Genomic DNA, 12,741 nt, shown 5'->3' with positions numbered 1-12,741 from the left:
TGTCTGCATCCTTCGTTTGGGGGGAGGGGAAGGAGGGGGCAGGGGGTCTCTGTCAGGGCTGCAGGGAGGGGGCTGGAATGGGGAGGGGCAGGGGTCTCTCATGGGAGAGGGGAAGGAGGGGGCAGGGGGAGGGGACGGAAGAGGGAGGGGCAGGGGTCTCTAATGGGGGAGGGGAAGGAGGGGGCAGAGGGTCTCTATCAGGGCTGCAGGGAGGGGGCTGGAACGGGGAGGGGCAGGGGTCTCATGGAGGAGGGGAAGGAGAGGGCAGGGGGTCTCTATCAGGGCCACAGGGGAGGGGATGGAAGGGGGAAGGGTGGGGGGTCTCTAATGGGGGCAAGGAGAGGGGGTGTTCAGTGGGGTGGAGGAGACGGGGGGCTATAGTAGGTGTGTCGAAGGGACATGGCCTTACTGGAATCCTGCCCTCCCACGTTATGTCCCCACCCTGTTCCCGCAAAGGGGGGCTGTGTTTTGCAGAGCACCCCCCCATCACAGACACTTCTCCTCCTCCTCCTTCCACCTTCTCTTCGTCCCTCGCCGGCTCTGCCTGCAGAAAGCTGTCGAGTTACCAACTCAACCCGACAGCTCAACCATTTCGCCTCCGCAGCCCAGGGACGGTGCTGGCGTTTCCACAAGCGTCTTCGGGCCTCTTCTGGTGACTGTTGGTCCCGTTCGTGCGGAATCGCCGAAAGGCTCCCGGGCGCGGCTGAGGCACAAGTCGGGCTGGTTCATTGCCTTTGTCGTTACTCAGTCGGCGCTGAATTTCAGCACCAATGCTACGACCCAACGGGAAACGAGGCTGGTTTCCTTTCTCCTCGGTTGTGTCTGTGTAGCAAAGTTCTTCCTACAGCTACAGCTGAGGACTGGGAAAATCAAAATAAGCCAGCGTTTACTGATAAGGAAGACCCTGTACATTGTACCTGTATCCGGGGGCCTCCTTTTAATCACAGTCAACTACTTCTCCATGGCTTTGGCCAACCAACTAAAAGTGGAAGCTCATACGGCAGCAGACATGCCACCATCCCTCATAAACCAGATGGTAGCGGACTGGCTCAACGTTTTCTTTCCAGACGTACAAATGTTGAGTTTGGAGACTCTTCCAGTTGACCGATCGTCAAGTGAGGTTGCCAGTTAAAAAATGTACATACTGCTGTGAGATTTGTGATTGTTTTCCAGAGGGTCATCCATAGTCCCCAAGCTCGCCGGGTCCTACGCCAATGTAGGGTCAGAATGCCATGTTGGTGAAGTCGGTGCGACCAGCCGCCATTTCTCTTAGAATATGCTTTCTTGGGTGGTTATAACGTAGCGCTCGCAGACTGACGGCCTCTTGGTTTCAGTGCAGGGTGACATTCGGCGCATCCGTCTTTGGTCAACAGGCATGTTCCAACCATTCATCCTCTTGTATTTGACGGTTGCGCAATACTTTCAGAGCGAATAGTTTAGGGCCAATGCTTCAAAACCCTGTTGGATAGAAGTACCACGTCAAGTGTTGTAGAAAAACAACAGCAAACAATTCTGTAGTGTGTCCAGACAATGTAATAAACCAACACACAAAAGCCGTTACTGCTAGAAAATCTCACCAGGTGTTCGACCCCCCCGATGCTTTGGTTAATCTGGTTTATTGACGATTTCGGATTGTCTTGTCTGGGAGAGACAATGTCTCGTAACCCGGGTGAGAATATCTCCGGGCCAGCTCCCTTTTCCCTCTGGCCTGCTCTGCATGTTAAACCCTTAAACAATGAAAAACCCACTTGATTTGCTATGAGTCAGAGCGGCGCATTTAGCAAAACGAACATGAAGAAGACACCGGTTTTAACAGTCACCAAAAGTCGGCGTGTGCTTGGGGCTGTTTCTAAGGGTAACTGCGTCCGCACTGAACTTCACACGGTCGCAAAGCCAAGTTTGTATCTTGTCATTGTAAAATCAGCCCCAGTTGTGGGGTGCTTACCATGCGCTGGTGAGCGTCCCAATGCTCAGCCCCCTCTGCCTGCACAGCTCCACCAGGGCCCTCTTAAGGAGATGGTGATACATCTTCCCACTGGTCCCAAGTTGCTGTGGACTTGTAGGAACCCCTAGGGTGCCAGCCGTTCTCCAGGTCACCACCTCTTTCCCGGGGTCAAGCCGCAGACTCCTGTGCCCCTGAAACCGCTTACCACAGTCCCCAGGGGGACCCCGTTACTGCAACAGTCCTCGCTGGTCGCACCCTCCCAGGGGTTCAGTGTAGCTCCTCTCTGAGGCCTCGGCACACCTGGTTCTCATTAATCCCCCTTTGTTTTACTGCTCCCCAGTCACTTACTGCAGGAAGCGCCGTCCATGGGATGCAGCACATCCCACTTCTGGCACCAGTTGTCATGGAGTGTGGGGGAGACAGGGCCTGCACCCAGGGCCGGCTTTAGGAACTCTGGGACCCAATTTGAATACCTGCCGGCGGTCCAGGTCTTCGGTGGCACTTTGGCGGTGGGGGGGGGGTCCTTCATTTGCTCCGGACCCGCCGCCGCCGAAATGTCACCAAAGACCCAGAGCGAGTGAAGGACCCTCTGACGCCGAAGTGCCGCCAAAGACCTGGACCGCCGCTGGGTAGGTAAAAAAAATTAAAAAGGCGTCGAAGGCACGGGGCCCTCTTAGGCATGGGCCCCGATTCCAGGGAATCAGGGAAATCGGCGTAAAGCCAGCCCGGCCTGCACCCCCCACTTCCTGCAGTTTTCCGTGACTCCCAGCCAGCCAGTAACACAGAAGGTTTATTCAACGGCAGGAACACGGCACAGAACAGAGCTTGTAGGTACCGACAACAGGACCCCCCCTCAGTCAGGCCCCTATTGGGGGGCAGGGAGCTTGGACCTCGGCCTCCGGCCTCCCTCCATTTCCCCAGCCAGCTCCAAACTGAGACCCCCTCCAGCTGTCTCACCCAGCCCCCATGGCAGAAGGTGTCACCTGGCCCCATCCCCCTCCTGGCTCAGGTATCATCCTCGAGTGAAGACACCCCCTGATATCCCACCACCATCCAGCACCAACGCAAACAGTCCCAGTAAACTCCCCCACAACACCCCCAGGTCAACCCTCCCCACTGCCTGCACCGTCACAGGTACACACAAACAGCCCTCACGTTCCCCAGAGAAATTTAAAATATCTTTTTTTTCTCAATGGCCAACTGCGCCCAAAGTGGATAGGTCCAAATCTGAGACCAGGGGTGGGACATAACCTAAAAAGAGGAGGGAGGGAGGACATTTGACTACTGAGGTCCGTGTATTCTGGGCAGAGTCTGTAGGCGGGGACGGCTGGTGGGGCTGGGTGCCGGGATCCGCTGTCCCATGGGGGGGGGGTCGCTGCGGGCGATGAGCACTGCCGGGGTGAGCCAGGGGGCCTGGCCAACAAGGAGGCTCTTGTGACAGCTTCTACGGAGGGGTGAGTGACCCCCCCACCCCATCGACCGGTGCCCCCCACTCCCACCCCACAGCCCCCTGCTAGCCCAGCCCTGCCCCCGCCAGCCCTGCCGGTGCCCCTTACTCCCGACCCACAGCCTCTGGGATCCTCTCCCCAGCCCCACCAGTGTCCCTCACTCCTGACCTGCAGCCCTTGCTAGCCCAGCCCTGCCCCCCTGTGATGGAGCAGGGAGCAGGGTGGATTTGAAGTTGGACCCTTGGTCCGTTAAGACCTCCTTGGGGAACCCCACTCGGCTGAAAATGGTCAGCAGCGCATCTGCCACGGTGTCGGCTTCGATAGAGGACAAGGCCACCGCCTCGGGGTAGCGAGTGGCGAAATCTACCACCGCCAGGATGTATTTCTTCCCCGACAGGGTCATCTTGCTGAGAGGTCTCACTATGTCCATGGCCACCTTCTGGAAAGGTTCCTCTATGATGGGCAAAGATCTCAAAGCCGCTTTCCCCTTGTCCCGGGCCTTCCCCACCCTCTGGCAGGGGTCACAGGATCGGCAGTACTGTCGGACATGGGTAAAGACCCCAGGCCAGTAAAAGTTCTGTAGCAGCCTCTGCCTGGTGCGCCGGATTCCCTGGTGCCCTGCGAGAGGGATGTCATGGGCCAGGTACAACAGCTTGTGACGGAACTTCTGGGGAACCACCAGCTGCCTCCTGATCCCCCATGACTCTACTTCCCCTGGGGGAGCCCATTCTCGGTATAGGAACCCCTTCTCCCACAAGAACCTCTCCTTGCAACCTCTCCTCATGGTCTGTACTGCACTAAGGTCAGCCCGGTCCCTGTGCTTCCGCAAGGAGGGATCTTTCGGCAACTCGGCCTGGAACTCAGCAGCTGGGACAGGAATGGGGACCGGCTCTCTCTTGCTGGCTGGGTCTGAGGCCGCAGCCTCTCTGCACCGTGCCCCTGGGCGTTCCCCGCCCCCTGGGTTAGGGTCCTGCACCTCGGGTTGAGTACCTTCCCCGTTGTCGGGGTGCAGTGCCCTTTGCCGACTCTGACTACGAGTCACGACCAGGGTACTCTGAGTGTTACTAGGCCAGTCCTCGAGGTCCCCTCCCATTAACACGTCAGTGGGCAAATGTGGGTGTACCTCCATGTCCTTGGGGCCCTCCTTGGCCCCCCACTTCAGGTGTACCCTCACCACAGGCACCTTGAATGGGGTCCCGCCCACGCCCATCAGGGTCAGGTAGGTGTTGGGCACCATCCGATCTGAGGCCACCACCTTGGGCCGTGCCAGCGTCACCTCTGCGCCTGTATCCCAGTACCCAGTGACCTTCCTCCCATCTACCTCCAGGGGAACAAGGCACTCTCTCCGGAGGGGCAGCCCCGCGCCCACTCTGTAAACCAAAAACCCTGAGTCCGGAGCATCCAGCCCCCCAGAGGAGCTTACCTGGGGCCCTCCTCCCTCCTTCGCAGGTGGTATGCGGCCAGTCCCCCTCTCTTGGGAACGCTGCCCCTCGTCCGGCTGGGTCTTTACCCAGTCAACCCTCTGTGGGTTGGGTCTGTTCAGTCTGTCCCTGAGCTTGGGGCATTGGGCCCGTATGTGACCTCGTTGGCCACAGCGATAGCAGCCCATGTCCTGGGGGTCCCCTTGAGTGGGTTGGATGGACCTGACGCTGGATGTTCCCCTTTTGGGGGGGTTCTCCATAGGCCCCTGCTGGGAGGTGCCATGGTGACTCTCTCTCTGCGTTGAGGCAGGCCTACTCCTTCGAGACTCCTCCCTGTCATCCCCTGCCCGACTGTCCACAAACCCAGCTGGCCTGCGTGCTGTGGGTTCTCCGGCTTCTGGTCCATCAACCACAGCCTCAAGTCGGACGGGCACTGCTCGTACAGGTGCTCCAGTATGAATAGGTCAAGCAGGTCCTCTTTAGTTTGGGCCCCAGCTGTCCACTTGCGGGCATACCCCTGCACCTTGTTGACCAGTTGTAGGTATGTGACCTCACGGGTTTTACGCTGACTCCGGAACCTTTCCCGGTACATCTCAGGAGCCAGCCCGAACTCGCGGAGCAGGGCCTGTTTGAACAATTCGTAGTCCCCTGCCTCCGCCCCTTTCAGTCGGCTGTACACCTCCACGGCTGTGGAGTCCAGTAAGGGGGTGAGAAACTGGAGCCTGTCTGCAGGGTCAACCCTGTGCAGCTCGCAGACCGTCTCAAAGGCCGTCAGGAAGGTGTCTGTGTCCTCCCCCTCCGTATGCCAGGGCAGCAAGTGCTTATCAAAGCTCTTTGTAGTCTTGGGTCCCCCGTCACTCACCGCAGCCGGCGCCCCACTGCTCCTCAGCCTGGCCAGCTCCAGCTCCTGCTGACGCTGGTTCTCCTGTTCCTCCTGCTCCTGCTTCAGTTCTTGCCTCCTGAACTCGAGCGCCTCTCTGTCATATTCCAGCCACATCCGTTCCAGGGCCGGGGAGCTCCGCTAGGACGATCCCACCGCTACCTCCAGTTGTCACAGAGTGTGGGGGGAGTCAGGGCCCTGCACCCCATCCTGCTGGTGCCCTTCACTCCCGACCTGCAGCCCCCTAATCGCCACAGTGAGCCCAGATGCCTGGGTCCTCTCCCCAGTGTTGGGATGGAAGTGGAGGCTGGGAGCCAGGACTCCTGGGTTCTACCATGGGCGGAAAAGTGGGGTCTAGTGGTTGGTGTGGAGGGAGGGATTGGGAACTAGGACTCCTGGGTTCTCTGCCTGGCTCAGGGAAGGGTGCAGGGTCTAGTTGTTACAGTAGGGGGTTGGGAGTCTGGACTCCTGGGTTCTCTGCCTGGCTCAGGGAGGGGTGCAGGGTCTAGTTGTTACAGTAGGGGGCTGGGAGTCTGGACTCCTGGGTTCTCTGCCTGGCTCAGGGAGGGGTGCAGGGTCTAGTTGTTACAGTAGGGGGCTGGGAGTCTGGACTCCTGGGTTCTCTGCCTGGCTCTGGGAGGGGAATGGGGTCTAGTGGTTAGAGCACGGGGGGCTGGGAGACAAGACTCCTGGGTTCTCTCCACGGCTCTGGGACGGGAGTGGGGTCTAGTGTTAGAGCAGGGTGGCTGGAAGCCAGGACTCCTGTGTTCTCTGTCTGGCCCTGGGAGGGGAGTGGGGTCTAGTGTTAGAGCAGGGTGGCTGGAAGCCAGGACTCCTGTGTTCTCTGTCTGGCCCTGGGAGGGGAGTGGGGTCTAGTGGTTAGAGCAGGGGGGGCTGGGAGCCAGGACTCCTGGGTTCTCTCCCCGGCTCTGGGACGGGAGTGGGGTCTAGTGTTAGAGCAGGGTGGCTGGAAGCCAGGACTCCTGTGTTCTCTGTCTGGCCCTGGGAGGGGAGTGGGGTCTAGTGGTTAGAGCAGAGGGGGCTGGGAGTCTGGATTCCTGGGTTCTCTGTCTGGCTCTGGGAGGAGAGTGGGGTCTAGTGGTTAAAGCAGGGGGGCTGGGAGCCAGGACTAATGGGTTCTCTCCCTGGCCCTGGGAGGGCAGCACCTGGCCCAGGGGGCGCCGATTGCGGTCGGTAACTGGCCCCCCCATGTCTCATCTCTCCAGGCCCTAGAGCGTCACGGGGGTATTGACACCCTGGTCTCCAATGCGGCCGTGAACCCGGTCTTGCGCAGCACACTGGACGCCAGCGAGGACGTGTGGAACAAGGTGGGGCAGGAGGGCAGAGCAGAGAGTGGGGGTTGGTGGGGGAGGGGGAGTCATGGGCAGAGGGGGACTGGGATCGGAGGAGCGGGGAGGTGGGCTCTGTGGGGGATGGGTGGAGGGAGGAGGTGATGGGAGTAGAAATGGGGTTTGGAAAGAGGAGGTGGGGGTCAGAGGGGTGGAGGGAGAGGCACTGGAGGAGGGGGGGACGAGGGGGGGAGTGTGACATTCTGCAGAGGACAATCGGGACTGTGGAACCCCCCCCCCCACTTAATTTTCCAGTCTGGGGTTTGCACAAACTGGTTGAAGTCAAACAGTTGAACCAGCCCAGTTACTAGAGAAGGGAAGATTTTTAAGTGAATATTAAGCAATGAAGCACCAAGGTCCGAGCTGACTAGAAATGAAATAAAAGTGAACTCCACAGGCTGGTTCTTCGACTCGAGCAAAGCCACCAGGTTTAAGGTGAACAGTTCCTCTCACCCAAATGCTTTCAGCACTTGGGAAATTTCCAGGTGAGGACCATGCTCCCCCAAACCACAGCATGATACAGTAACAACGGGACAGCGAAATCCTGTAACTTCCTGCACCATTTCGCTACACATATTTCAACAGGACACTGATACTCAGCAGATTATGACTTTTCACAGGGTAACCTGCCGAGGCATACTTTGTACAGGATTTATCATAGATTCATAGATTCTAGGGTCAGAAGGGACCAATGTGATCATCTAGTCCGACCCCCTGCACAAAGCAGGCCACAGAACCCTACCCATCCACTTCTATAACAAACCCCTAACCTATGCCTGAGTTATTGAAGTCTTCAAATTGTGGTTTGAAGACCTCAAGCTGCAGAGAATCCACCAGAAAGTGACCCATGCCCCACGCTGCAGGGGAAGGAGAAAAACCTCCAGGGCCTCTGCCAATCTGCCCTGGAGGAAAATTCCCTCCCGACCCCAAATATGGCGATCAGCTAAACCCTGAGTATGTGGGCAAGACTCACCAGCCAGCACCCAGGAAAGAATTCTCTGCAGTAACTCAGATCCCATCCCATCCAACATCCCATCACCAACCACTGGGCATACTTATCTGGCGATAATCAAAGATCAATTGCCAAAATTAGGCTCTCCCATCATAACATCCCTTCCATAAACTTATCAAGCTTAATCTTAAAGCCAGATATGTGTTTTGCCCCCACTACTCCCCTTGGAAGGCTGTTCCAGAACTTCACTCCCCTAATGGTTAGAAACCTTCGTCTAATTTCAAGTCTAAACTTCCTAGTGTCCAGTTTATACCCATTTGTTCTTGTGTCTACATTGGTACTAAGCTTAAATAATTCCTCTCCCTCCCTAATATTAATCCCTCTGATATATTTATAAAGAGCAATCATATCCCCCCTCAGCCTTCTTTTGGCTAGACTAAACAAGCCAAGCTCTTTGAGTCTCCTTCCATATGACAGGTTTTCCATTCCTCGGATCATCCTAGTAGCCCGTCTCTGAACCTGTTCCAGTTTGAATTCATCCTTCTTAAACATGGGAGACCAGAACTGCACACAGTATTCCAGGTGGGGTCTCACCAGCGCCTTATATAACGGTACTAACACCTCCTTATCTTTGCTGGAAATACCTCGCTTGATGCATCCCAAAACCGCATTAGCTTTTTTCACGGCCATATCACATTGGCGGCTCATAGTCATCCTGTGATCTACCAATACCCCAAGGTCCTTCTCCTCCTCTGTTGCTTCCAACTGATGCATCCCCAATCTATATCTAAAGTTCTTATTATTAATCCCTAAGTGCATGACCTTGCACTTTTCACTATTAAATTTCATCCTATTACTATTACTCCAGTTTACAAGGTCATCCAGATCTTCCTGTATGATATCCCGGTCCTTCTCCGTGTTAGCAATACCTCCCAGCTTCGTGTCATCCACGAACTTTATTGGTGCATTCCCGCTTTTTGTGCCAAGGTCGGTAATAAAAAGGTTAAATAAGATTGGTCCCAAAACTGATCCTTGAGGAACTCCACTAGTAACCTCCTTCCAGCCTGACAGTTCACCCTTCAGTACGACCCGTTGTAGTCTCCCCTTTAACCAGTTCCTTATCCACCTTTCAATTTTCATATTGATCCCCATCTTTTCCAATTTGACTAATAATTCCGCATGTGGAACTGTGTCAAATGCCTTACTGAAATTGAGGTAAATTAGGTCTACCGCATTTCCTTTGTCTAAATAGTCTGTCACTTTCTCAAAGAAGGAGATCAGGTTGGTTTGGCACGATCTACCTTTAGTAAAACCATGTTATAGTTTGTCCCAATTACCATTGACCTCAATGTCCTTAACTACTTTCTCCTTCAAAATTTTTTCCAAGACCTTACATACTACAGATGTCAAACTAACAGGCCTATAGTTACTCGGATCACTCTTTCTCCCTTTCTTAAAGATAGGAAATACGTTAGCAATTCTCCAGTTGTACGGTACAACCCCTGAGTTTACTGATTCATTAAAAATTCTCGCTAACGGGCTTGCAATTTCATGTGCCAGTTCCTTTAATATTCTCGGATGAAGATTGTCCGGGCCTTCCTATTTTGTCCCATTGAGCTGTTCGAATTTGGCTTCTACCTCAGATGTGGTAATATCCACCTCCATATCCTCATTCCCGTTTATCATCCTTCCATTATCCCTAAGCTCCCCATTAGCCTTATTAAAGACTGAGGCAAAATACTTATTTAGATATTGGGCCATGCCTAGGTTATCCTTAACCTCCTTTCCATCCTCAGTGTGTAGCGGTCCCACTTCTTTCTTCGTTTTCTTCTTATTTATATGGCTATAGAACCTTTTACTATTGGTTTTAATTCCCTTCGCAAGGTTCAACTCTACTTGGCTTTTAGCCTTTCTCACTTTATCCCTACATGTTCTGACCTCACTAAGGTAGCTTTCCTTGCTAATCCCACCCTTCTTCCACTCCTTGTAGGCTTTCTGCTTTTTCTTAATCACCTCTCTGAGATGCTTGCTCATCCAGCTTGGTCTACAACTCCTGCCTGCGGTTTTTTTCCCCTTTCTTGGGATGCAGGCTTCCGATAGTTTCTGCAGCTGCGACTTAAAGTAATTCCAGGCCTCTTCCGCATTTAGATCCACAAGTTCTTCAGTCCAATCCACTTCCCTAATTAATTTCCTTAATTCTTTAAAGTTAGCCCTTTTGAAATCAAAAACGCTAGTCCCAGATCTATTTTTGTTTATCCTTCCATCTAGTTTGAACTGAATTATCTCATGATCACTCGAACCAAGGTTGTCCCCTACAACCATTTCTTCTATGAGGTCCTCACTGCTCACCAAAACCAAATCTAAAATGGCATCCCCTCTTGTTGGTTCTTCAACTACTTGGTGCAGGAATCCATCAGCTATCACATCCAGAAAAATCTAAGCCCTACTATTCTTGCTAGCACTTGTACTCCAGTCTATATCTGGGAAGTTAAAGTCTCCCATGATCACACATTTCCCATTAGTGTTTACTTCCTTAAAAACATTAAAGAGGTCTCTGTCCATATCCAAATCAGATCCCAGCGGTCTGTAGCACACCTCAAGCACTATCTCAGGGGAGGCTGGCCATGCTGTTCCTTCCCCCCTCACAGGCCCTGGGCCCGAACAGCATCAGTCAAACGGCCGTCCAGGGCTCACCAAGGCCCTGGCACCCGAGCTCGGCGCCCGCAACACCAGCATCAACTGCCTGGCACCGGGCATCATACAGACCAAGTTCAGCTCAGGGGGCTGCTGGGGGCGGGGCCTCACCTGGGGGGCAGGGCAGTGACCCCCAAGTCTGTTTTTCCTCCCAGCTGTGGAAGGACGAGGCCGTAAAGGAGGAAATGATGGAGAACCTGAGAGTGCAAAGGTACCAACGTCCTCCAGGCCCCCACGTACCCCTCCCCCATCCCCGTACACACCCCTCCCCCATCCACCCCTACACACCCCTCCCCTCATCCCCCCAACCCCATACACACCCCTCCCCATCCATCCCTGTACACACCCCTCCCCTCATCCCCCCAACCCCATACACACCCCTATACGCCCCTCCCCTCATCCCCCCAACCCCATACACACCCCTCCCCATCCATCCCCCTACACGCCCCTCCCCTCATCCCCCGAACCCCATACACACCCCTCCCCATCCATCCCCCTACACGCCCCTCCCCTCATCCCCCCAACCCCATACACACCCCTCCCCATCCATCCCCCTACACGCCCCTCCCCTCATCCCCCCAACCCCATAAACACCCCTCCCCATCCATCCCCCTACACGCCCCTCCCCTCATCCCCCCAACCCCATACACACCCCTCCCCATCATCCCCCTACACACCCCTCCCCTCATCCCCCCAACCCCATACACACCCCTCCCCATCCATCCCCCTACACGCTCCTCCTCTCATCCCCCCCTCCCCCTACACACCCTTCTCCATCCATCCCCCTACACACCCCTCCCCTCATGCCCCCAACCCCATAAACACCCCTCCCCAGCCATCCCTGTACACACCCCTCCCCTCATCCCCCCAACCCCATACACACCCCTCCCCCATCCCCCTACACACCCCTCCCCTCATCCCCCCAACCACATACACACCCCTCCCCATCCACCCCCCTACACGCCCCTCCCCTCATCCCCCAACCCCATACACACCCCTCCCCATCCACCCCCCTACACGCCCCTCCCCTCATCCCAACCTCATACACACCCCTCCCCATCGATCCCCCTACACACCCCTCCCCATCCACCCCCCTACACGCCCCTCCCCTCATCCCAACCCCATACACACCCCTCCCCATCGATCCCCCTACACGCCCCTCCCCTCATCCCCCCAACCCCATACACACCCTTCCCCATCCATCCCCCTACACGCCCCTCCCCTCATCCCCCCGACCCCATAAACACCCTTCCCCATCCACCCCCCTATACGCCCCTCCCCTCATCCCCCCGACCCCATACACACCCCTTCCCTCATCCATCCCCCTACACGCCCCTCCCCTCATCCCCCCAACCCCATACACACCCTTCCCCATCCATCCCCCTACACACCCCTCCCCTCATCCCCCCAACCCCATACACACCCCTCCCCATCCATCCCCCTACACACCCCTCCCCTCATCCCCCCAACTCCATACACACCCCTCCCCATCCATCCCCCTACACACCCCTCCCCTCATCCCCCCAACCCCATAAACACCCCTCCCCATCCATCCCCCTACACGCTCCTCCTCTCATCTCCCCGACCCCATAAACACCCCTCCCCCATCCACACCCCTACACGCCCCTCCCCTCATCCCCCCCACCCCATACACACCCCTCCCCATCCATCCCCCTACACGCCCCTCCCCTCATCCCCCCCACCCCATACACACCCCTCCCCATCATCCCCCTACACGCCCCTCCCCTCACCCCCCCCACCCCATACACACCCTTCCCCATCCATCCCCCTACACGCCCCTCCCCCATCCCCCTACACACCCCTCCCCTCATCCCCCCAACCCCATACACACCCCTCCCCCATCCACCCCCCTACACGCCCCTCCCCTCATCCCCCCACCCCATACACACTCTTCTCCATCCATCCCCCTACACAACCCTCCCCTCATCCCCCCAACCGCATCCACACCCCTCCCCCATCCACCCCCCACACAACCCTCCCCTCATCCCCCAACCCCATACACACCCCTCCCCATCCATCCCCATACACACC

This window comes from Gopherus flavomarginatus, chromosome 11 (assembly GCF_025201925.1).
Source record: "Gopherus flavomarginatus isolate rGopFla2 chromosome 11, rGopFla2.mat.asm, whole genome shotgun sequence".
NCBI classification, from domain to species: Eukaryota; Metazoa; Chordata; order Testudines; family Testudinidae; genus Gopherus; species Gopherus flavomarginatus.
The sequence above is the reverse complement of the archived record's forward strand: the minus strand, read 5'-3'. Positions refer to the sequence as shown.